This window comes from Strix aluco, chromosome 7 (genome assembly GCF_031877795.1).
Source record: "Strix aluco isolate bStrAlu1 chromosome 7, bStrAlu1.hap1, whole genome shotgun sequence".
NCBI classification, from domain to species: Eukaryota; Metazoa; Chordata; class Aves; order Strigiformes; family Strigidae; genus Strix; species Strix aluco.
In genome coordinates this window covers 18,136,117-18,161,521 of record NC_133937.1, presented here as the reverse complement: position 1 = coordinate 18,161,521, position 25,405 = coordinate 18,136,117, and the positions used below count along the sequence as shown (strand labels likewise).

The following is a 25,405-nucleotide window of genomic DNA, read 5'->3' as shown; positions in this document are numbered from 1 at the left end:
GTCTCCTTTTCCATATAGCCACATCGTAGAGGGAAGGTTTTAGACAACAGGAGCTACATCTACACAGTTACTTATGAAGCAGCCTAACTATGTGACTACCTCTGTTACCGTAAGAGGAAAAAACAAAGACCATTAAGAGAAGAGGCCCTGTGAGAAGTTTCTTGTCTGTGCTCCAGACCAAGCTCTTGCTTCCTACATCTGTGTCACTTGGCCACATTGCAGAAGCATCTGTACTATCAGAATGAACTTGACTAGTTAATTAAAGAACATTTTTAAAGGCCCAAATTCTGTTTAATGTGCCTTGATCAGGAGAATGGCAGCTATATCTCAGCTCGAGGATCAAGAAATTTCTTAATAACCAGAAAATCCTCAGCATTTCAAGTGAATCTTATTTCCCAAGGAACTAAAAAATGGAAATCAAACACATTTTTAACCAAAGGATCTTCTTTTACTAGTTTGCGGTGAAAGGAAAAAGAACATGTGTAGCAATTTCCATTTCTAAGCTTTCAAGTCACTAAATATTAACTTTGCACAACTAGCTTTGCTCTTGAGATGCAAATGAGAATTTAGATTGCTGTGTGACATACCACTAGAAAATATGGTTGCATTAGTCCTCAGGGAACACACAAGACATTATCTGATTTTTTAAATGTTCTATTTGTAATGGCTCTAATCTTTACAATGACTTTATCAGTTACCAATATTGCTGGTATCTGTTCATCTTCCACTCGGGTTCCCAACACATAAAGTGACTATGAAGGGTCAAGGGAGTATCTATTTATAGTGCAGTGTGAGCAGTAACGTAGATGAAGGCACGCAGCTGTAACCAGCTTCCTTGTACTATTCAAGTGCATTCGTGAGCCATCGGCAACAAACAGGCCAGATTCCATCCTCCTTCAGCACATTTCAGAACCTGAATTTAACCCAGCAGCAAGGTTAGATGTAGAGACATCCTATCAGGGAGGGCAAGGGAGAGCAGAGGGAGGAGGAGGAGAAGGAACTAACAAAGAGCTTAATGAGCAAGCAACATAGCAGGCATATCGGTGGGAGACACAAGCCCTGCCAACTCCACTCAGTGCACTGCCTAATACAGTCACTGAAAAGCAGCTCCTCCATCCTCCTCTCAGAGCATTGTCCTTGCAGATGACAACTGGTTAACAAGACAAATAACAACGCATGAAAGAAAACAATGTTTCTTGTAACAGCCTAGGTAACAATTACATAAGGAATAGCAAAGATAAGCACAAAGATTCAAAAGCCTACCTTTAAAATCGAAATCCTCAAGTGAAGTTACTCCCTCAAAAAGGGTCTGGATAGTCAGCAACCCAAGGAAACACATGGAGCAAAAGGGAAAGCAAGAAAGCCTGAGAGCTGCTCTTCACAAAAATCACATATAAAGTGAGCTGGCCTTTCTGGAGAAGGGCAGCTGGGCTGCACAGTTGGTAGATGGCTGAACCATTATTAGTAGCAGTGGCTGCCTTCCCTTCACTCAGTGTTGCCAAAATCTCTCAGATCGTTTTGTGAAACTAAGGATGGTGGAATTTTAAGTGCAGACAAATGGAAAAATGTAAATAAATACATGCTAAAAAAGAGCACATCACTGCTGAGCATAAGCACCATTAACCACTAGCTGGTATATCATACTGCAGCTACAGGTGGGTGGTGGGCAAAGCACAGTCCCACATAAAACAATCCAAAAGCACAGCCCTCTTCTCCTCAGAAACTATCTTGCCTTGCAGCTCCTCTCTGAAAAGCTTCCATGTCACTCCCTGAAATCCCAGGAACAATGAGGAAAGTAAGGAAGACGGTGTGCAGAGGAAGGCAGAGAAGCATGGTCCAGTACTCAGATTATCATGGCACACAGCAGATTTGAGATGCTCCTTCAGGGTGAGGATACAGCTCCACTCCTTCCTCCTCTTACACACTGTGCATCTAATCTCGGCAGGGCGTTGAACTCCATTTGCACGGTAGACAATGGGATCTGGCAGCAGTTCAAAGGCATTTCTAGCGAAGTGATTGAACAAGCTCACTGCCGGCGCAGGCAGACAGGGATGCAGAGCGCCCCGCTTTCCTCCCCTTCGCTCCCCAGGCTGCAAGGGCAGGTGCTGCACCACGGGCAGCCAGTTCTCCTTTTGTTCCAGTGGCAAGAGGATCAAGGAGGAAACCAAAAAGGTACCGCCATGGAGAACAGCAGCACCTAAACCCACATCAATAAGGTAGAGGGAGGCGGGGAGTGAGGGGAAAGAGGAGGGAGAGAAAGAGAGAGAGAAGAGGGAGGCAGGCAGGGAGAGGGAGGGCAAGCGGGCGGGCAAGGGGGGAGAGGGGAGCAGGGCAGCCCAGACAGCAGCGCCTGGCACCCTGACAGCTTGCTGCCGGAGTTCGTCTTCTGAAGCTGTCACAGGTTTATGGATGCCTCCAGACTGACAAGCTGAGGGAAACTACACTCACCAAATGTATTCAGCAGCAGTAAATTGCTTCTCTTGCCCTAATGTGCCTTGCAGTTTCACTCAGTGAACTGATCTCATTATCAGAGGGAGGGGGGTAGGGCAGACCAACCCAACAGCACACCAGCTAAGTATACTCAGACACTATTATTGAAATCTGGAGACTGGAATAAATCTGCAGAGGGACACTGAAAAATCATCTTCTTGTGCACCAGTAATAAAAAATTAACATGTTAAAAGAACAAATACATAAATCTAAGGCTATGTTCTGTCCCTATTTAAGCGTGTTTGGTCACTGTGGTAGTGGGGGAGCTAAACTCTCTTTATACCCCTGAAAGACTGGCATAAGAGGGGCTTTTTACTTTAAAATGCAACAGAAAAAAGATGTTCTAGAGGAGCAGAGAGGCAGGCAGGAAAGGAGGCGCTTCTGACCACAGCAGCATACTCTGCTCTTTGAAGAGGCAATGCCCTAGGTATGCTCAAAGTTGTATCCTTTCCCAGTCAGCATTTGGGAGAAGAGGGTTTTCAGACAGGATGACACACTAGCACACATCTCTAGAGGAGTTATTTTAACAGGAGCTGACAGCACACAGCAAACACTTGTGTAATAAGACAGTGAAAACTAATGCAATGGAACATTACAGGGTATTAGAGAGTGCTCTGAAAGAGGCCTGAATCTCAGTGGTGCTATCTCTGTAATAAAGCGAACAAAGCACCTCCCGAAAATTTTGTCCTGACAATTACAAGCTAAAAACTAAAATCAGAAACAAAGGTCAATTATCAGGCTGTTGGGGTTACCTAGTATGACTTAACCTGCTTTTGCAGAATGTCTAGCTTCTCACAGTTATATTGACCAGGTACTGCAGTATGGTCTGTCTCGAAGATATTTTCTACTGTCTCATTGCTCCTACAGGACAGGAACAAGCCCTGGAAGCTAAGGTAGAAAAAGTTTTGAATTGTTTATGATGAGTAGATGATTTTCCTTTCGAATTAACAATAAAACTCATTCAGAATGGGCATAGTATTATGTATTCTTTCTCTCCTATAATGGCACAGTCATTTGTTCAGTGTTGTTTAATCCTAAAAGATACATTACAAAAACACAGCAAATTATTTATTAATTTAATATGAAAACTGAAAAAAGCACTGAAGTCTTTCAGAAAGAAAAGCATGCAGACATTGATATTTATTGCTAAGTGGTGAATACAAGATGAGGTGCTGAGGGACAAGGATTACACATATGAAACTAGTGCTGCTGTCCTAATCAATCAGCAAAAGTTAAATGGATGTTGAGTACCTTTGAAAAATGTGGTTTCCATATCTAACAGGAGACAACTCTCTGTTCTGCCTCGTTTAAAAAAAAATCTTCTCACATACATGTCATGCTACAATGCAGCACTGTAAGTTTTCAAGCCTCTTTGTGAACTGCAGATAGATGATGCTGAAAAAAAATTCATTTATACATAACCTAAAACGATTTAAATTTTTAGCTTCCAGCTCCCCTTTCCATTCAGGCTGCAGTACACAAAAAGCAGATGTTGGAAATCTCTTGATACTCCACTAATCAAAAAGACAACAGAAAATCCTGACTCCACACAACAAAGAACTGATTTTTAGAATAACCAAGATTTTCATGATGAGTTTTCACCATACACTTAATACTTTTTCTCCAGTCTCCAGTGTTTTATAGAGATTCAGGTTTATTGGACACTTGCTGGTAGTCTTTTCAAATTTATTCACTTAAAAAATATTAGAGAGAAGAATTACTGCTGCTCCAGGTATATGAAGACAATTAACTTTTGCTCACTGCCTCAAGTCACAACTTCAGTATCTCTCTCAAAGGCTAGATTTCCTCTCCTCCATTCTCCCTACCCAAACCCCCTGCACTTTCCCACTCCCCCCAACTCCCAGAACTATTTCACAGTGTCCCCCAGATGAATGGCAAGCAGAGAAAAATTTACTCAATTGCTGTTAAGCACCACTTAGAGGCAAATACATCAAGTATGTCCTCATGCTAGTAGATAGTTATAGTGAAATTTCAGTGATATTTTCCTGAACAGTCAGTCCTAACTACCCTGGCATGCCACAAACTAGTTCTGCTCAATCTCACTTCATGGTGACTGTCTCCAAAAAGCCCTGGAAATAAAGGGGGAAATGCTGGATGTTGCTACCAATCAAGAGAGAACCTCTATTGCTGCACATTGTAAGTACAGCCTCCCCTTCCCAGCCAGCTTCCCCGGTCATGAAAATAGGGATAACCACGTAGGTGTCTCTGTAACATTCCCGGTGCTGGCTATGATATATAACAAGGCCCTTCTGACAGCATTATGCGATCTTTGTATTCACTACTCCATGGATTTCAATTATCATAGTGAGAGCAGAGGCACAGCTGCAGAATTATGCAACACCAGAGCAGAGGTTTTCCACCAGAATCAGCAGACTATTTCTGAGGGGTCTACAGAAACGTTACTAAGAAGATCAAGCCAATCATCAGTAGCTTTAATTCACTGTAAAGGTGTCAGTATCTTTATTAGACATTTTTTGTAGATCTATCAATTAAAACAGATTTTTAAAGTACCTTTTGTTAGGGTAGTGCCCAAGAAAATGAAAGCAGACTCAAAATGTCTAGTCATGGTTCAGATAAAAGTCTCTCTTCTGTCACTGGCTGAAATCACATGCCCGCTGCAGCATTTCTGGACCAGCCTTTATCTTTCCTCTACTTCTAATACTCAAAATCTGTAAAACCCATCTGAAAACCAGAATCAACTATTTGGAGAAAGAGAGGGGCCTTTCAGAGTCTCTATACCTAAACTAAGAATGGTGGTTGTTACAAAAGTATTAACAGTATTTGCAGTATTTCCTCCTTAACAGGGTCATACTGTGTAATAGCTTAATTTCCAGGATGTTGATTAGACCCAAATCTCTTGCTGTGCTTTGTATCAGTTGCTTAAAAGGGTATATGGTTTCAAGGTAAATATGTTTGAAATAAGTGGCCTTAGCTTGTAAATAACCCAATCTTGAAAAGTTACATTAAAAAAGAAGCAAAATCCCACTATCCAAGCAAATCTGCTAAAAGACCTATATTGAAATCCTGGGCTTCAAACCCCAAGAGAGACTCGACAGTCCTCTCTGATGTGTCTCATTTATTGGGCTATACTACAAGGTGTTTATTGGACCTTTACAATGACTGTAAATGGCTGGGCAAAACACATTTTTCATGTCCTGTCATGTCAGAAGGACATACACTCCTCTGTTACATGTTTTTCAAAATACCTCAAGGTTTAGGATGCTATTTACACTTGAGAAATGGATGGGGACTAAATGGTTCTGGAACTACCAAGACATAGCAAGATACATGTTTGTTTAGGTTACATTCTTTGAAAAATTTTCTTGATCAAGCCTTATTTGTAAGCCACCAAGGCACAACAGTGTTGATAGCACTATCCCTGAACAATTCCTAACCTCCAGACAAAAACACACAACAAATCTAGCATGGTTTACAGTAATGTGCCAAACAAGCATTTCTCACTCAGTTCTTCAGTCTCACACACACATCAGTCTCGTCTGTGCACAGATCTTGTCCTCCAGGACTCTGCCCACTGATTCACTTTACCACATTTTACAGGTAGTGACAACACACGGGATATGCTGTACCCAGTCCCATAAATCTTGAAACTCTCACTGGAGTCAGTGAAGCTGAAACATGTTTGCGTGTAAATTTCATTGAAAAAATACCAGCAAAGACAGGTCACTACTGAGGTACTTCAATACTGCACCAAGTACCTGAAAAAAATTAGAGTTCTTTTAAATTCCTCCATCCTTCCTCACCCAAATATTCATAAAGAACCTAGATTACCATAGCTCTTTTCAAAAAGATACTTGGACACAAAGCAGATTTTTGGGGGATCGCCAAGGGCTGAGAGAAAACTTCTCATCCTCTTTAGTAGCCACAGAAGGGATAGGAGAAGATTTAAGGATGCATTCAACCCAGCCAGTACCTATTTGATAACAGAGGAACAGCTTCCTGTCCTGAATTTCCCCTTTAACTGAGGTTAGCTGAGATCCACTCCCTAGCACAAGGAAGACTACCGTTAAACCCAACAGCTTTCTGGTGTAAGAAGCCATGTGAACATTGCCAGAATTGAGGCGTGGATGGGGGGTTGAGAAAAAGAGAGGGACCCTGCAGACTTGTGTAGGTACAATCTGTTCAGATCCACTAAGCTCATTTTATTTGCACAGATTTTGGTAAACTTCTAGCTGGCTTTAATGTTTATGTTGTCACTGGTAAAATCTACCCTACCTGAAATCCAATTGAAGACATCTATGTCATATTATCCTTTTTTTTTCCCCTGCCACTGAAATAGAAAACAAGAGTAGTTCTTGAGAAGGTCTAGATGTAGTTGACCTTGGGATTGATGGGGGTGGGCGGGGACACAAACAAAAACCACACCTCTGTCCCTTACATCAGGAGACAAGTGAGCCATCACCCTCCCTGTTTGCAATGAAGCGCCTATCTGAGGATTGACAAGAATTTCTGGGGCCAGAATAAGCATGTGAGGGAAAACGTTTTTCTTCCTCTTCAGTGAAACAAAGGGACTTTGTTATAGGTACCAGTTATAGCATTAAAACTTGTGAGAGATGACAGCATACACAGCAAGCAACTTTTCATCTGTTCCATTAAGGAGCTGAAGGTGTCAGGACCCTGAGGGCACTATCAGCCCTTAATGGCACAGACCAGTCTCACATGGGACCTCCATGCACGCACCGCTCTGCCCATGGTCCAGCATCCCCATCTGCGCTCAGGCCTGGGCCTTTGCTCTTTGCCTGAACTTTGCTGTAAGTGTACCTGTCTGCAGCCCTGCCTCCAGCCCTGTCTCTTGGATTGACTTAGGCTGTAGGTAGCTTGTCTCCTGAAGAGACCCCTCATACGTACACTTTAGCTTGTACCCAGTGCTGCCTCCAGCCCTGTCTCCTGGGTGGATTCTAGACCCATGTTGTAGCTTTGTCTCCAGCCCGGTCTTTTAAACTCCTGGATGGAGGGAGCCTTATTGCTCCATCTTGCCTGGGACTGTCAAGAGACGCCGTTACTAGCACCCAGCTCTGCCTGCCATGCTCCGACCCCGTGCGTCTATGCCCCATCACTGAGTGCACTGTCTGTACTGGGGTCACCCTTGCCTCCTGGCTTGCCTCAGCTCCTGGCCCTTGCTGTGCCCTGACAGGAGGCCAGTGCACAGTGGTTGCAGGAACAGATTTAAAAATCAATGGAAACAATATTCATCTCTTGTAACTGTTGGCTGGACAGGTCCTTTCTGGGAAGCCCTCCAAGTTGTCTATAACCACAACCTAAGTTGATTTCCAAGCCTTTAAGCATGGCCTTAGGACTGACCTTGGCAGTTTGGTGACGGCCTTGGATCAGCAGCTTTAATGCCAAATACAGTAAATATAATCTGAGAAATGAACAGAGTTTTGTAATATATAAGTACATGAATAATTTTGTGGAAGGTGAAAGAAAGGAAGAACATGTTTGCATTTATAGGAGAAAACTTAATGGTAATGTTGTTACTTTACCTCTTCCTCCTCGAAGTAGAAAAAAAGCTCTTGATGTACTGAACACAGCACTTCCCAACCATAAGATTATATTCATTTAAAATGCATGGTGAGAGAGGTGAAAAGCGCCAGAGTTAAGCCATTCAATTGACAAACAAATGATACGTTCAGAGGAAAGGAAAGTGCCCCTGCCAGAGCACCTTAAGTCATGCCCTTCTGCTTTGTAATTAAGTTTTTCTCTCTGTTCAGCTGTGCTCACATTTCTTATCTCACAGAAGATCTCCAAAGCCCACTTGCGCATAAAGTAAGCTTATATAGAGGAAAGGATAATGAGGTTAGTAGGTGTTGCTATGCATGTTGCTAGCCTTACGTAGTCTTTAGACTTAGTGCCTACAATTTGAGACATTTCATTTTTGTATTCATCTTTAATACTCAACAGGCTCATCTTCAGCAGCAGCCAATCCTTAAAAATGATGTAAACAGTAACTGGCAAAAATTCACTACTAACTTGCCAGTTCTCTTGAACTTCAGTCCAATAAACTAATTAAAATGTTTAAGACCAAATCCTGTCCAAGCACTACAATTCATCTCTGTTACAGAAATGAGCATGATGTCATGAAGACACACCATCTAAGTAAGCCAGCATATTTCTGGAGATGTTTCAATGACAGGACCTCACCGATATGATTAGATCAATTCCACAAGTTTCAGAGGAAGTGGTTACTATAACCTGCCCCCAGACAAGGAGATGAAGAACTGGTGACTGCAAAGAAACACCTGGTAAACAAGTCCTTAGTAGAAACGAATGACAGAACAAAACAGACACAGTTAGGAACCAGAAAAAGATAAAATATAATGAAAGAGAAAGGGAGTTATTTGTTCCTTTACTTCTGCTACAACTGAATAGAGTTGAGATATCTCACAGGAAAATAAAGGTTTTTAGGAAAATAAAGGTTTCTTGGAAAGTAAGCTGCAGGCATTTTGTGGCTGACTCTCTGTAATTGAACTGTGGGATATTACTGGCACAGGCATCTCATTGCAGAAAACATTGAAACATTATTAACCAATAAGTAAGTATTGCTAAGAATGAACTAATTATGGGTTAGAGCACAAGGAAAGCCCACAGTCCACTTTAGAATTAGTAACAATAACTTACAGTTTCCAATAACTCTGTTTGCATGTACAGTGAAATGGGTTCTGCATGGCCTACCAGCCTATATATTCTACTCCATGGTCCTCTTTCCATCTACTGTCTTTCTACATTTTTGCTGTCTTTCCCCATTTCCTAGCCTCTGTGTCAATAAAATCGAAGGTGCAGTGGCCATTTACTGTGGCTGTACCTGAAATCAAAGCATTCTTCTCCCTTTGCTTTTTAGCCATAATGTCACATGTACCTTTGACATTAGAATATATGAAGCATTCCATTAATATTTTCACTCTCTCACTTAGAAATATTTATCAATTTCTCAAGTGAATATTACACCAAATGTCTCTAGAATTATGCAACTATTCAAGCTGGACAGAATGCTAATGTGGTCATCACGCTCATTCTACTCCATCAGAAGTTTTTGTTTATTCTGTTTCTACTCTTGAGTTTGCAAAAGCAGCCCTGGTTTCTATTACCACTCACAACAATGTACTGCAAGTACAAAACCCATCACATGTTTCAAGTTATTTTTGCTTGTTTACTAGTCTTTGCAAGTTGCACCTGCAAAATTGCCAACAAAAAGTTTACAGGAGACAAGACTTATTATTTGAATCACACTGGAAAAATGAGCTATGAAAACAGGGGCACACCACCTACACAGGTCCTACCTCTTTTCCAACCCTCCAAAATCCTTTTATCCAACCAATGCCTGAGGACCCTTCTCTACACATCTCCAGAAAACTCAGGGCTATGGTTGAGAGAAAGCACAGAGCTGCAGTGTGAGTGGGGCTGGGAAGGGGCTGCCAAAAGAAAGTGCGAGCTGCATGGAGACCATCCGTGGAAGAAAACTTTCATCTGGGCAACAGTATTGGACTTGCCTATCCCTTTCCAGGAAAATTAGGGTTAAAGTTCAGCTTCTGGTTGACAGACAGAAGTTTAGAGCTGAAGCATGTGTAGAGCTCAAAGAGTCTGAAGTCCTCATTTTAGCATGTCCACCTTTCCTCACCACCTGAGTTTCTGTACACTGGAACACAGCATTAAGTACCAGCTTCTGCAATTTCCTTTTTATAAACCCAGTCTACTTGCATAAGGAGCTTGCAGTTCCAGCCTCTCTTTTTTTGCTCTCTGATTTTCTGCACAGCTGAAGCCGTAACAGTCTGCTCATATAAAGCAATCTGAGATATCCATATAACTGAGGACACTCTTCAGGCATGAAAAAGTATTTCAACCAGACTTGCCCAGCACACACACAAAACCAAATCACCTCTGTTCTTTCCAAGCAAATCTAGGAACTTCAATGGAGGGAAGACTTGACCACATGCCTCTTCTACTGCACTCACTGTATGAACTTTTACTCTTAAAACAGAATTGACCTTTCTGCAAGTATTGCAGCACCTGAAATCCATAAATGTCACAGGAGCCTGAACATTTTGCATCAGGCACCTCGACAGGACTGGTGCTTTTTTGCTACATTAGAGTGCAGTAGTCAAACATATGTCCTAAATAAACTCCACAAGAATTACCTTCCCTCGCTATTCATCCAGACAGAACTGAAGGAAAAAAAGCAGGACGCCTTTCCTTCAGCACAGAATTTAGACCAACCCAATATTTCTATTTTTAATTACATTTATGATATTTCCTGTGGGTATAACTCATGAATGCAGTTCTAGTATGCTGGGAGCAACATAAATATAGTCATTCCCAAAAGGATCTTACAGCTGTTATGCACGGGTCAGAGATTCTGTGAAATATAAAATCTGAAACTTTAAAAGCTTTTTAGTCCACATCCTTCACATTCCATTTCAAAGGCAGAGTTAATGGATACATTGCCCCAAATTTTGCCCACAAGGTATGGAAGTAATAACTCCATTTAAGCAAAGTAATATTTAGCAATAAGCAACCACCCAGTCCTATCTCACTCTGGAACTGCATTAGAAATTCCTTTCTGATCCAAATTAATTCGTTTGACACTTCATGCTGACAACTGTGCAACTGAAGACAAGACACATGGAATTGTTTCCTCTGCAAATCATTCTAAGGGGAGGAAGGAGGAGCGCAACTTCACACTGCAGCATACAAGTCTAACCGCCTCCTCCTCCTCCCTGATTCCTTGCCTCTTATTTTGACATGAGACCACTCAAAAGGACTTAAGTAAGCTCTTCCCCTTACCAAATCTGGAGATGTCAGCCCATAAAAATGCAAAAGATTCTGCACTTACCTCTGATCACAGTCTGGTGAAGGAAAAATACTCATCAGCTGCTTCTCTCAGGAACACCGTTCTGTTTTAAAATAAATAAAAAAGAAACAAGACTTTAAACAGTGCTTCTCTCTCTTCCCTAGTGTTAGCCTCCACATCAGTGTTTGTAAACATTTACTTAGCAGGAGCACCTTTGTTCTCCAGAACCAAGGTAATGATTACAGTACCCTAACCATGGCATGAGGACAGAATGAGGCCGTGACAACAGCCTTGTTGGCACTGACTAGCTGATGACGTAGGGTTGCACTGCAGCAGGCTCAATTGTGCAAGAGTGAGAAAGAGTGGGGCGAGATGAGAAATGACAAGCACAGGGGAAAAAAAAACCAACCAACCAACAAACCAGGAACCTGGATTTAGAGGTAAACCACGAAGGAAAAAGAAAGTTCACAGAACAGGCAAATGCAGTATGAGCTGAGAGAACTGGACTTGCCAGCATAGTCCTAATGAGATTTCTCACATCTGTTCATTAATATAGTTGCCTTTGAAACAGCAAACAAAGCAAACTGTAAGATGCTACCTTCTTTAGTCTTGGCCACAGCTAAATCAGTTCGGTAAAACTTCAGTGTTGTGACAGTCTGTGTAGTCTATTGCCAAAGCCTTTGAAAGAGTCAGGACCATTAGGTATACTGCGAAACAAAAAACAAACCACTGAAGGACAGAGTTACACCCTTCCTCCACCCCTCTAGCTGGCTACCGATCACAGAGATTAAAGTACTTTGTGAAGCTAACTGAAGCTCAAGAAACTTCTGTGTGTGTACACAGACACACACAGCTTACCAGTAAGAGCAGCTTACTAGTGAGAGCATCTCAGTGGAGTCACCGAAACCCTGAGGGAGGACACTGATTAGAACAGGGTCGGGTCTAAAAGGCTAATTTTACTATACCTGTCAGCCTCTAAAGGCAGCTCTTCCACATCAGCTGTATCTCAGATACACCACTGCTCTCCTGTAGCTTTCTAGCTCACACAGACCTTAGTTCAGCAAAAACTCTGACCTTTGAGTTTCCAATAATCTTTAATACCTCTACAGCCAATTAGTAAACAAATAAGAACCACACTTGCACTGTCTGTAAATATAACCAAGGGCAGCCAGCTCCCTGCCTTCCTTGCAAATTTACAAGAGCAAAATTTTCTCTTTTCCTTTTTGCTGGTTAGATAAAGATTAGTTTAGGAAAGAAAGCACCTACCCTTCCTCAGTACACAACTTTCCTCTTTTATTTTGATCCATAATTCTTATGTTTCTTCACTAAACAGTTTGAGAAGGCAGAACAAGAAGCCCTGCAAGTCTTGCCTCCACAGATCCCAACACACCAGGGTAAACATCAAAACAGCCAGATGCAACAGCAAAACAACTGAACTACGAAAGGGGTGAATGTTTGATGTCACTGTAAAAGAACAGACAACTAAAGAAATGTTTTTCAAAGAACTGTGACAATCCAGTGAAACTCACTGAGAAAACCAATCAAATTAGGAAGTTAATTATGAGTAGAATTTATACGATGGCAGTGGATAAGGCTCTCATATGTCCACTACTCCCATGGTAGTCATTAAGACCCACACCAGCAGACACACCAACATCCAACTAATGGCATTTAATGTAAGTTTCCCATAGGGGTTGGCTGTCCCCTGATGTTTTACTGCAAAATAAATATTTTGCACTTTCTGATGCAAACTATTACCAAAGTGGTGACTTGGACCAAGATGGAGTATCACTCTGGTTCTAGTTGGTTTTACTCTCCAGAATACAGCACACTTGAAAAAAAAGGATCAACAGATCACAAATGCAGGAGAGACACTCAAAGAGGAAAATGAGTTACAAATAATTCTCTCTTCAGATTTTAAAAATGCAATTTACTCACACTTACAGAAGCTCAGAAACAGTTGTATCAATGAGGTAAAGAAACTCCTGCTTTTGCAGTCCCACAGTTTTCCACTAAGCCATGTCACAACCAATAGAAATAGAAACACAGGGGAGGCAGAATTTAACACCAACTGAATGGGGTAACAAGGAATTTAAATTGAATGCAATAATTGATAAGGAGCCAGTGACAAAACACAAAGAACACAGTGATATTATCAAGCAGATAGATTTTTCCATCAGGAGAATATGACTGGAATCGGCTAAATCGGATTTCACTGCAAGATTTATTTTAAAGAACCTTAAACTAAAGGAGTGGTTTAAAGCAACACTAAAGAGATGACACCGCTGTCGTTTCCACAGAAAGCCAAGTGAGGTGACAAAAACCTTGCCTAATAATTTCCCATTAACCTCCCCCATACAAACTCATCTGCCTATGTTGTTCATGAGACGCAAACAGATTTGTTTGTCTAGAAAGCCCTCAGTACAAAGCGCACCTTACCACCATTATCAACAGCTGCTAAACGCCACTTCCCAAATACTTAATAGAGAAGGCAACACCACATTTCATCTCTAGGCATCAAAGCATTTACTAATGGAAATAAACCTCTGCATAGCACACAATTAAGGGATTTTGGAAAGGTGTCATTAACTCTAGGAGCATCATATCTTTTCCTGTGTTTGTATTTAGTTTCAAATTCACCAGTCATAACAGTAGAGTGGAAAAGCTCAGGTGCTTGTGTGCTGGCCATGCAGGCTCCTGCAGGAGCTCCCATTAGTCAGGCTGTGTGCCGTATGGAGACTCAATAAGCAATGACATTTGTATTCCTGACAGTTTCATTTCTTTACACACCAGCCACACTGGAAGTTTCACTTTACCTTTTACTCCGGAAAAAAGGTCAAACCTGAGTGTAACAGATGCTGTCTGGAATGCCCAGGACACATACTAGAGCATGTGTGTGGTCCCCTTCACCATTACAAGATAAAACAGCTTTCAGAAAAATGAGAAGGGTGCTTAGTTTTTCTAACCATAAAAACCTTAATATTTACACAAATTAAAAGCAACAGGGTCCACTTAGTCTGAAGAACAGTATTCACAGGGGAACCCAACCAAGTAGAACTATTTTCCCATGAAGATCTCAGTCTGGGCAAATAATCCAAGTCACACTAGACAGACAACAGTTCTACTCTGTATGTCTCTGTAATAATTACACCAGAGAAACATGGCAGTCCTTAGTTTAGAAATAATAGTAACTTTAAAAGCCCAAATCAGAAGCACAGTGAAAATATATAATGATAAAGCATACATTGGGAAAACACAGAAGGTAGCTTGATACGGTCAAAATATGGAAAGATTTACAGGCACATGAGCAGAGACTAGAAAGCCCTGCTTAGTAAATGGTGGAGATTTTTAGTTAATTTCTGTAAAAGAATAAAATAGAGAATAAAAACTATAGGGACCTGAGGCTTGCATTTCTTCCTGGATAACAAATATTTTATATCACTGAAAGAGCTGTGTAGCTTTACAGGTCAAAGATGCACAAAGACAACACAGAGCAAAGACAGGGGTGACTTTTGGTGGCTACAGGGAGCAAGGATGAATAGACTGCAGGAAGAGAGGGGAAAATGTACATAGAGAAGGGAAAGAGAAAAGACATAGAGCTATGTGGGAAAGAGTAAAACTGAGGAACAATTATCAGAAAAAGTCCCTGTCGGAAACTGCAAATGCTCAAGAAAGAAGCACTATGGAGAAAACAGCATTGCCTGTCAGGTTCTCCTAGGAAGTGAAAGAAATGGAGACTAGGCAGCAAGGATATACTTGAAATAGTTTATCAAGGACGTTTGCCATCAAACCAGATTATTTTAACACATATAGCTCCTTTATGGCTCATTCACGTGCATCCAGCAGAACTGGTTTGAGAAGGGAAACAGTTTCCGAGACCCTGTGAAGCTTTTAAGTGAATTCATATTTCTAATAAGAGAAAGCAGTCTCATTTTCAAAGTACTGTAAGTGATCTCTTAAATTCCTCCCCTCTCTCTTGTATGATGGGTTGCCTTTAATATAATTCACGAGAGCAGCTTTCACAAGAGAAGAAAAAGGCAGAGGCATCTGAGGAAGGAGAAGCATCACTTCAATAATGTAAAGCCAAGGGCTTAGCATGGTTCATGATTCAATCAATGCCCTACTTCAGATCTTGCATGTCCTTATGTGGCATCACCTGGCCTGCACACAACAAATGAAAGGAGTCCTCCCTGTAAGCCTATTCATGGCACGGAGGGCATGTGGCACATACCCCATCTGCCATCAGCACGACTGTGCTTGCTTGCAACCATGCTGCTCTGAAACACCCATGACTCTGACTGCTCCAGCAGTCTGATTTTGCGGAAAGGCCAATGCAAGCAGTGAAGTGTTAAAACCGTTAATGCTATCTGTCTTTGCCTCTGTCCTTTTCTCTTCTGCTATCAGCTCCCAACAAGCAAAAAAGCAAACCAATTGCAGTGAAGGCCAACGGGGAAAAAGATATCAGTAACAACCTTCTACCCAGTGTTGCAGCCTTGCAGCTAAAATCATGCCATCTTTGTGAAGAGAATAAATTTGTAAAAGAAAAAAGGGAAATGACTACAACTAAAATATTAGGAAGAGATCTCTCCTTGTTCTCTTTTGCTTTCTGCTTTCATCACATGAGTAGGAAGGAAACAGTTTTCTCAGCTGATGAGCTTCCATTGCTGCAATTCTCTCTATCCCCTGCCCCTTTGTTTCTGACTGTTCCTCAATGAGCAAAGAATGATCTTGAAAAAGGAAAAACGATCAGTTATGTATTAGATAGATATATCTTAAAAGACTGTCAGTTTCCATCCTGTCAGAGCCACTGCCTCCTGATACCAATGCTGTAATTAAGTTGATAGCATTAGGCATTCTCTGAATTACTGGGTTAAAGTAGCAGAGCACTGTATTTAAACCTTTCACCCCATTCAGATCGTTTAAAACAATTCTGCTCATGGCTTGTCTAAGCTACTCCTCAAAGCATTCAAAATTCAGAGCACCCAAAAGAATTAAAGACACCTAGTTTGGACCTATCTTTCGCTGGTGCTAATAAACCATGGCTCACAGACAAAGCAATGCCTTATCTCCCCTATACCAGTCATAAAGCAAGCATTATCTTAACAAAAATAGCATTTGAAAAAAATAGCAAACAAATAACTAGATTAATGAAAGGCAATCATGTGTTAGGTTTCCAGACAGCCTGAAAACACCTAGGAGCCCAAATCCCACAGGAATGAAGTTAATGTCAACATAAAACTATGTAACGGCTTTGTGCCTAAATGGTGACCCCCAATTTACAGTGAAGTTGACAGCTACCATGGAGAATTTAAAGAAAAAGTGGGTCATTTATTTCTTTCATTTTATTCCTTCATTAAATAAAACAAATTAAGTCAGAAGCCTGCTGACTTTAAGTCCATGTAATTCCTTCTCTACGTTTTTCATTTATCATTGTCAATATTTGATCTGGACAGTGTTGCCTCTTCAGGCTCCTTATGCTTACTTTTATCCCTGTCTTTTATCATAAAGCAAAGTGCACTCTACATTGCCGAGGAGATTCCTCCAATATCTAAGATGGTGTGGGGGCAAAACAATGCATAAAGAGCTTCTCACTTAACCTCATAAATGCGCCTACAATATTATGAATCTTCAATTCCAAGTTATGATTCACCCCCACCAAGGAACTAATTAAAACTAATATTAACATTGCTCATTTTTTATAAAGGAGAAAACCCATAAAGCCAATAATCTATACTCAAATAAAAGGTACAAACCACGTTTGATATGACTGTAAAGACACATTGCAATAAAGAAAATGGAGTTTTGACCATAATTCAGTTCTAATGTGCTGTTTAAAGATCTTTCCTTGTATGCACTTTGGGGTTCATAGTAGTAACTTCCAAGATGCCTAATAAGTGGCCATAGCACAGCTGGCTGTACAGAAAAGATACATAATGAGAAGAGATAGTCCATCCAATAAACCAAATAAAAATTACAAATATAGTTCTTCTTCCTGGATGCAAATGCACAAAGCTGAATGAAATCCAAATCTGGAAGAATAAATATGGTATTTTGAAGCCAAATTTGAAAGGGTAAGATTTGTTAGCAGATTTGCTATACCTGTTTAATTAGGTGCATTTTGCCTTTTTCAGTAGGTGAGAGGAAGGAAATTTGCATATATGGAAATAGAGAAAACAGGTAAAAATAATTTATGTTTTCAGGGGGATGAAGGGAAAGAAGAAATCAAAACTTCTTACTCAATTACCTTTTACATATTTAGCCAATGTTCAGCCCCAAATTCAGCTTAGCCAATGCTCAGAAACAGACAGGTATCTTCAGGATCTTTCCCACACTTTGAGGTATGATAGCTTGCTTTCTCTTTCCACAGTTTTCTCAAGCTCTGCTCCTCACTGCTGCTGCCTTCCAAACGCCTCTATACCCAGCCACTGATGGTGAAGGCTGCAGGTGCAGTCAGCTGGTGAGGAACGCACAAATGTTGAACAGACTGTTCCTCCTCCCTGGGGGCTCCCAATCGCCACCGACAGTGGCTGTATAAATGCTCAAATTGTCACCAAACCTTCCCACAAATGGAAACAGATACCTGATCCATCCACAGAAATCTCCACTACCATATGAGCTTGTCTGGAAGAATATTTAAATGCACTGTTTTGCCCCTATCTACCATCCCTCTTTCTTTATATTTTCTGGGATGCAGAGGTGAAACAACCTGGTAAATGAAGCCATTTTAAAAGAATATAAATGATGCAGCTGCTTAATCCTATTGTTCATTATGCTTGGAAAAAAAATCTTTGCATGAACAAGTAATTCTCTTTATTTTCCATGAGACAACACTACAGATTGTGGCTACTGAGATAGTAGTGCCAAAGCAATGTGAGGAATACCAATTCTTTCGGTGCTACAGGTGCAAGGACTTGGCCATATCCTTTCACTTGGTCTTTTGAAGTCAACAATCTGACTGTGGTTTGAATTGCCAGGAAGAATGGCATCTGAAAAAAGGTACACATGATCAACCATCCTGAGTTCAAGGAACACCGTAAATGCTTTAAGATTAGTAGTCAAGAAAGCCTGCAGATTCTCTAGGACACTGGGTTATGATCAGGGAGAAGTTTCAGCACTTAGAGACTGACTCAGGGAAGCACAACTAAAGCAGCTCTGTGTGGCATTTTTTGAGAGTCACTGACCCAGAAAGGCACTAAAGCAAAGCTGTACATAACATTCCCAATGCAGACACTCAGCTCTGTGCTCTGCTGCTAGAAGGAAAACACTGCATGGAGCTCCACAATTTCATAGTTCACAAACAGCTAAGGGAGCTTTTGTGCTTGCAATGAAATGAAAATTTCTACTCTCCTTCTTAATTTTTCTTTTCACTCAAGTCAAAAGCTCTTTGCTGCCTTCCTTCTCTCTTCCTCTGTCTTATTCCACCCTTTCACAGTGATTCTGAGTCAATCAGTGATTAAATTCCCTATATTTTTTATGCGAAGATCTGACTTCCCTGGCTTCACTGGAGCATCAGTGAAGGCCTCCCTCCCACTCCTCTCTCATCCCAAGAGACTGAGGCATACACAACTTTGCCTGAGCATCATTTCGGAATAAGGCCACACTTGTGTTTTTAAGAGAGGCATCCAGCCAGCTGGAGGTTTCTTTATGGCTTTACTAAGTGCAAAGCCTTTTAGACTCACAGACTGAGCCAAAACCCTGACCTACCATGCCCTTGTGGGACCAACAATATTCTTCCACTACTTGAGAGAGAAAATACATTAACTGTCAGTTTAGAAAGCATGCAACATGGCAACTGAATATTATCACTGTAGGATACTATCAAAGAGAGTTTCAGTAGATGAAACACAGCAGGGTCTGGTGTGCAGGACAAATATTTTTTTAAGACCTTCAATCAACTCTGCTCCATTTTAAGCCAGGTAAAAAAAATTTATGCAAAAGCAGAAGCTTCAGTTTGAGTTTTAGACTACATTTACATGTCAGCATGAGAATCTGATCTAACACTTGTCACAACCATCAGAAGTATTTCCACTGAATTCAACAAGCACAGGGTCAGGATTTAAATTTATGTTGTGCCAGTATTTGTACATACATTTATGTATGTAAACACCATGGTATACAGTATTAGAATAATTCTTTTTTGGCATGGAACTGTCTAAGTATTACATATGCATCACAGCAAAGGGCTGGGTTTTTTAATAATATTTAAAAACTTCTTTCTCCTTTGGAACCCAACCATAACTCATTTTTACCTCTGTAATAACATAAATTCTCATCTCACTAATCTGCTCCCCTCCTCAATAGAAAAAGAGAATTTGCAAAGAGGATGATTAACCAAAACCGCTTCAGTTAAGGCTCACTCTGCTTAGATGTTTTGACACTCCTAAGCCATATTTTTCTACTCATTTTCTGAAAATGCATGTTCCTTTTGATTCAACAGATTTACAATAGACGAAGTCAAGAGACAATGCCCCATCTGAGTTACCTCATAAATCAACAAAAACATCAGGGGAAACCAACTTTTTTATCCTAGCAGTGCAAACAGAAATTGCCCTTGTCCAGCCTTATTTACCCAGACCATCTTGCTGGTGAACTGCATAACCCTCGCATCGTGTCCTGAACATGTCCACGCTCCTGTGGACCTAGGCAGTTGCAGATTATAGGCCTTTTCATCGGAAACACTTTTTTCTTATTTCTTCCCTTCAGCTTAACCACCAGTCCAACCTGAACAGCATAAAACCAGACAAAAGGGAAATAATTTCCCAAATACCAACACTCAAACCACTCTGTACTTCTAACCACCATTTTCTCCAGGCAAAGGCTCTGCCATCTCACCCTCACCCAGACTCAAGTCTGACTAAACTGGCAAAAGTAAAACAGAGCTGTTCAAATACAATAGCATTTAAGTCTTGTGTCAACAGAAGCATGAGAAGCAAAGCTCTCTCTAAAACAGGCTAAGTATAACTTTCTGATTTACAAGACAGCAAAATTGAGGAACAGAGCACACACTCGGACACTTACCATGTAGCAGCAGAATCAAGAATGTGAGGTTGCAGGAACAGAGTTCACTGGCTCCTAACCACTGCCTTTTTGTCGCTGGAGTGCTATTTTTCTGCCCGCCCAGAGCACCCCTCTGATTTTTTGCCTCACATGGAGCACAGGCCAGACTGTGTGCTCTCTGAGGTTGCTGGCATAGCCAGGGCTGGGACTGTGGCACTCTCAAAGTTGTGTCTTCCAGGTGTTATCCTTGGTCACCACAAACAACATTAAACACCCAACATTCAACACAGGGCACCTTCAAGCGTTTACCAGAGAAAAGGCAGTCATTTGATGCAAAACCTATTTCCCACTAAAAAGCACTGGTCTTTCCTTTTTTCCTAGTACCCTGCCAATTCCAGTTCACCCTCTGTTATATATTTGCCCTAACAAAGGATATCCCGCGTTGCATCACAAAATTAATGAAAACATTTTTTCACCAACAAGAAGACTGATACCTTTTTACCAAGAAGAACAAGAACAGTTCTTTTAACAAAATCAGATTTTACAGGTTATCAGAGCCATCTCTTTGCCATTTCAGTGGCGTCTGGATAACAGTTTTCTGTCCCTTTTGCTGCCTTTCTTGTCTATCTCAGCTGGACTCAAGCTAATAAGCTTCTCATTAATGAAACAACTATGCCAAGGTACTGGCAGATGGTCCTATGTTCCAAGCACATCTTCCCATTCCCTCCCTCCCAGAAGTCCTAATCTATACACAGTGTAATCATCACAAAAAACATATGCTCCCTGACAGAAAGCTTCCCTTCCATTATCTCTGCACTCTAGGGGATTGCCCCCAAAACCTCAGCAACACAAAGCAACTCCCTTCCTACTTAAGTCTCAGTTTCCTATATGCCTGAAAACACATTCACCAGGTCCTGGCCAAAGTGCCTGTACAGGGTTTAAAATCCATGCTAATCTCTCCATAGTACTGTCCATGTCCTAGTCCATTACTAGGCAAAATGCACACACACACATATATGCACATTAAAAAAAAAAGGTAATATATATCTCATATTTTTTACATGTAATACTTTGCCACAGTTTTATTTACAGGTCCCTGTAAGAGTATGCAAGCCCTTCTCTTAGATGAAAAACCATATAGTATAATTTAATACATTGGTTACCAGTAAATCTCTTGTGCAACACTTCTATTTAAATGCTGAGTCAGCCACTAATTGGGTATCTCATATATCTTAAAATAATCTGTTTGTTTCATCTGCTGGCTCCCTCTCCCCCATCAATTTAATCAGATTATTGTGATTGATGGATTCATTAACATGGTCATCGTATCCTGAGAGCACAGCAACTTCTACAGAGAAAGTTTCAGGAAGGAAGAGCAAGTATCTCCTTATAACAGATAGTTATGAGCACAGGAATACATGAACACTATCAGTTTCCCAGCTGTGGGAAGGGCTGCACAAGGTTATTTCTAGACACTTATGATAACTTGACTGGCTTTGCTGGAGCTCCTCAGAGAAAGCTAGGGGTATGATGGGCACAGACAAGTCACCATGATGTGAAGGGTTGTTTTAGCTCTCCAAATTGACTCTGAACCTTCTGAAAAATCATTTCTTTCCAGAGGAAGAGAAAATGTTATTGTCAGTTCTCTGCATTTAATCCCAACAGTACTCAACAGCTTTTTCTCTCTGTAGATAGGGAAAAACACCAACAGAAAATAGAAAAGCTTCCCTTTAATCTTTGCCACTTCCTTTACAACTTCAAGTTGAAAGTCTTCAAAGTAAGACCTCTTCTCACACTGCATAACACCTTAAATCACTCCTGATTGTTGTAGGGAATAATTTTAGTAACTCCAAAACTATCTACCTTACAAAAGGTTAAAGAATTAAAATGCACATTCATTTCTAGACTGAAACAAAAAATGATAGGTCAAATACAGGCAATGGTGGGCAAGGAAAGAGTGAGAAATATTATTCAGCTAGCAGTAAAAATAACATAATTATGCTTCTGTAACTTTTGTCATCCAAAAATAAAGAAGCCAAAGGACTTTGATAGTGCACCTTCCCAATCCTCCCAAACAGTAAAGGAAAATAGAAGAAACGTGGCACTTACTGGGAAAAACTAACTACAGAAAAGCATGTAACAGCACTGCTCCAGTACCCAGAAGCTGTGACTGCCTGAGGAGAATGATATAAATGACCTCCACCTGTGCTTACTAGTTGGCTGAAACTTTATTCACAAGTGAGACAACTCTGCCTTGAGCTGTAACTTTATATCTTTTTAAAAACATCATAAACCAGATGAAAAACATATTACTTAAAAATATGGTAAGACACCAAATTCCTAGGGAGAAAACCTAGTCTCTATCTTTTGCTGTCTGCCAGAGCAACATCTGAGAGCCACTGAGCATTTCAGGATCAAAAAAGCTCTCGGTGAGCATCTGTGAAGTGGAGAATTTGGATGAGAATTACTTTGGGAGGATGGCCAGCCTGGTAAACAGCAGCAAGCAAACAGGAAAGGCTACTTGTTGGAGGCAGAAATGCATAATAGGCTTCCAGAAACTAAACGCACCATACGCAATTAAAGCAATTTATTACAGTTACATGGCTTTGCACATTTGGAAATGCATTTTCCCCTTTTTAGTCTCGGAGTTATGTGCTTATTCATGCAAACTGAAAGGAAATACGTAAACAGTTTTGAAAATGCAAGAAGAAAGTGTGAGAATGGAACATTTGATATGGCATTATCTTGCAAATGCCTCCAGATTCCTCTCTGGTCACTGTGTGGGCAGCACATTCCCAGGACAGAGCACGGGGTGGGCGGGAGAGAGGGGACTGTAAAGCTATTCATGAACTGCATTTTGTCTTTTCCCGCTGAGGTTCACTGGTGACCTACTGGAGCACTGGGGAGGAGGGAGGGCTGGCCGTGGCAGGAAGCACACACACAGGAGCCCCCAACGCCCAACGCGCTGGAAGAGGCCGTGCCAAGGGAGCGAGGCCCTCTCTCTGACTCGCTGCCCACACAGGGCCTTTTAATTGCTCTGCTCAGGCTGCTCAGCCACTTTGCAATCTCCCATTTGGATGTACCATACGTGGTCATTCAAGAGGAAAGTTAATCCATCACAATGAAGTTCTTACAAAACGGGCAGCCCTTATCCCAGCCCCCGCATAAATAAAAATACAAGTTACATCGCCCTGATTGCCTAGACTTTCCCTGACCCCACCGAAGCTCAGAGACATAGGCAACAGCTCCCTGAGACAGATGAACTGAAGAGGACGGCGGAGAACCCACGCTCACTGCTATGCTGACAAACAAGGCCTAAGGGCACCCAATCCTGGCAAGATAAAGTCTCCACATGTTGCATCATACACTGAGCTGCTGTAAACATGGGAACCATCCTACGTCTCCCTACTACAGCGAGCATCAGGAAATTCCCCATCACACAGCACTTAAATTTTGACAGCTGAAGATGCTGGTAGAAATAGAAACACAGACTTCCAGTTTACTAGGGAAGGACTCTGCCCAGGATTTTTCTCTTGACCATCCTCTGCCAGCAGGTCCTCCCTTCCCATATTCACCAGTACCCTTTGTAGCACAGGGCAGCTCTATAACCAAGGCAACACAAGAAAGCAAGGAGTTCTTCTGGAGTTCTGAAGACAGGGATAGATTTTGAAGCTGTGGTATGGAAATAATGTGCAATTGCTGACAAGTGGATGGTAGGCACCAAGTACATAACAGATAGCTACTGGTGTAGGCTGGCTATGGACAGAACAGCACAAAGTAGTGCCCACAAGGTAGGGGGTAAAGGAAAAGGGTGGGTGGAAACAGCTGGAGAATCTGGATAACTGGTTTATCTGTGCAGCCTATCATTACTCCCAGTATCCCTCACAGCAGAGGGATATGGAAATGACAGCGCTGTGATATAGCCCTGTCCCCTTTCAAAATGTTCTCCCTGTGAGAAGCGTCAAGATTCATTCATACACAGTAGCCTGTAGAAGTGGTAAAAGAGAGTCTTTGGGGTCTTCTGAGTTCAGGGTTAATTTCTGTCCTATTTTTAGACCAGCAACATCTGGGGCTCAAGAGGATGATGTAGGATGAAGGATGGTATAAAAGAGAGAGAAAATTACTCTGCCATGTAAGAAGAGAACGACCTAACAAGCAAAACTGAAACACAGTAGAATGACAGAAGTCACTAGGCTGTGATCACAGTGGGCTATAAACCAGAATACATCACATTAATGAGGTAGGAAAAGATCTGTCATATGCAGAGTATTACACAGAGTCTAATAAAAACATTCTCTATTAAGAGAAAAACATAATCCAATTCCTATGTAAACAACTTTCATATTATACAAATCATGGTACAAAATGCAGAAAACACATTCAGGAAAAATGGCACGTAACACTGACGTAAAGCAAGCTGTCAATAAAATCTGATAAAATCATAACACTGGTGAACAGAAAATATATCTATTTGAACTAATCAAACATAACAGTAGGAGAAGATTTTAAAGATTTGAAGCAGCAAATGCTGCACTCTAAAGAAGCAGAAATGGGGGTGCAGTGAGGTTTTGATTAATAAACCTGACTTCTGTAGCTTACAAATGAATTGAAATGAAGGATTTGGGTTTTGTGCTGTATTCATGAAACATTCAAAACAGCCGGCACCTAACTTGCAATAAGGACTCTATGCACTTTGGCAATACAAACAAATTGTAATCCAAACAATAATTTCATATATATGTATCAGAAGAATAGAATTAAGAAGAAACATGCTGATACATTATGCCTAAGCGAAGTACTAAACAGTGAAAATTATAACCACTCATACTTTTTTTGAACAGGGTGATAAATAAATTAGCAACTCAAAAAAAGGGGAAAAACTAGACACCTTCATGAAGGCACACTGTGTGCTCAGTAAGTAGTGACAGTAAAAAATGCAGTAAAAATGCAAATTGAGTTATATTAAGATGTATAAGAAATTAAAAGGTGAGCAGTACAAGAATGAACATGTGCTTTCCACGGAAACACTGTTCAGTTCTCACCACTTTATCCTAAAACAACAGAAAAACACTGAACTAATGGATTGAAATTGCT

At 41.0% G+C, this 25,405-nt stretch overlaps 1 protein-coding gene across 6 annotated transcripts in view; it reads right to left on the bottom strand.

Moving 5' to 3' along the window:
* NDST2 (N-deacetylase and N-sulfotransferase 2) overlaps window positions 1-25,405 on the bottom strand; it is a 140,184-nt gene that overhangs the window by 40,884 nt on the left and 73,895 nt on the right. For 3 of the 6 annotated variants that reach the window (XM_074830644.1, XM_074830646.1, XM_074830645.1), the window contains one exon: window positions 11,357-11,417. The gene's annotated coding sequence lies outside the window, so the exon portion shown is untranslated. Of the gene's footprint in view, window positions 1-1,263; window positions 2,233-11,356; window positions 11,418-11,912; window positions 11,983-17,558; window positions 17,578-25,405 lie in introns of those variants that run through there. The other 3 variants (XM_074830648.1, XM_074830647.1, XM_074830649.1) reach the window with 3 other exon arrangements.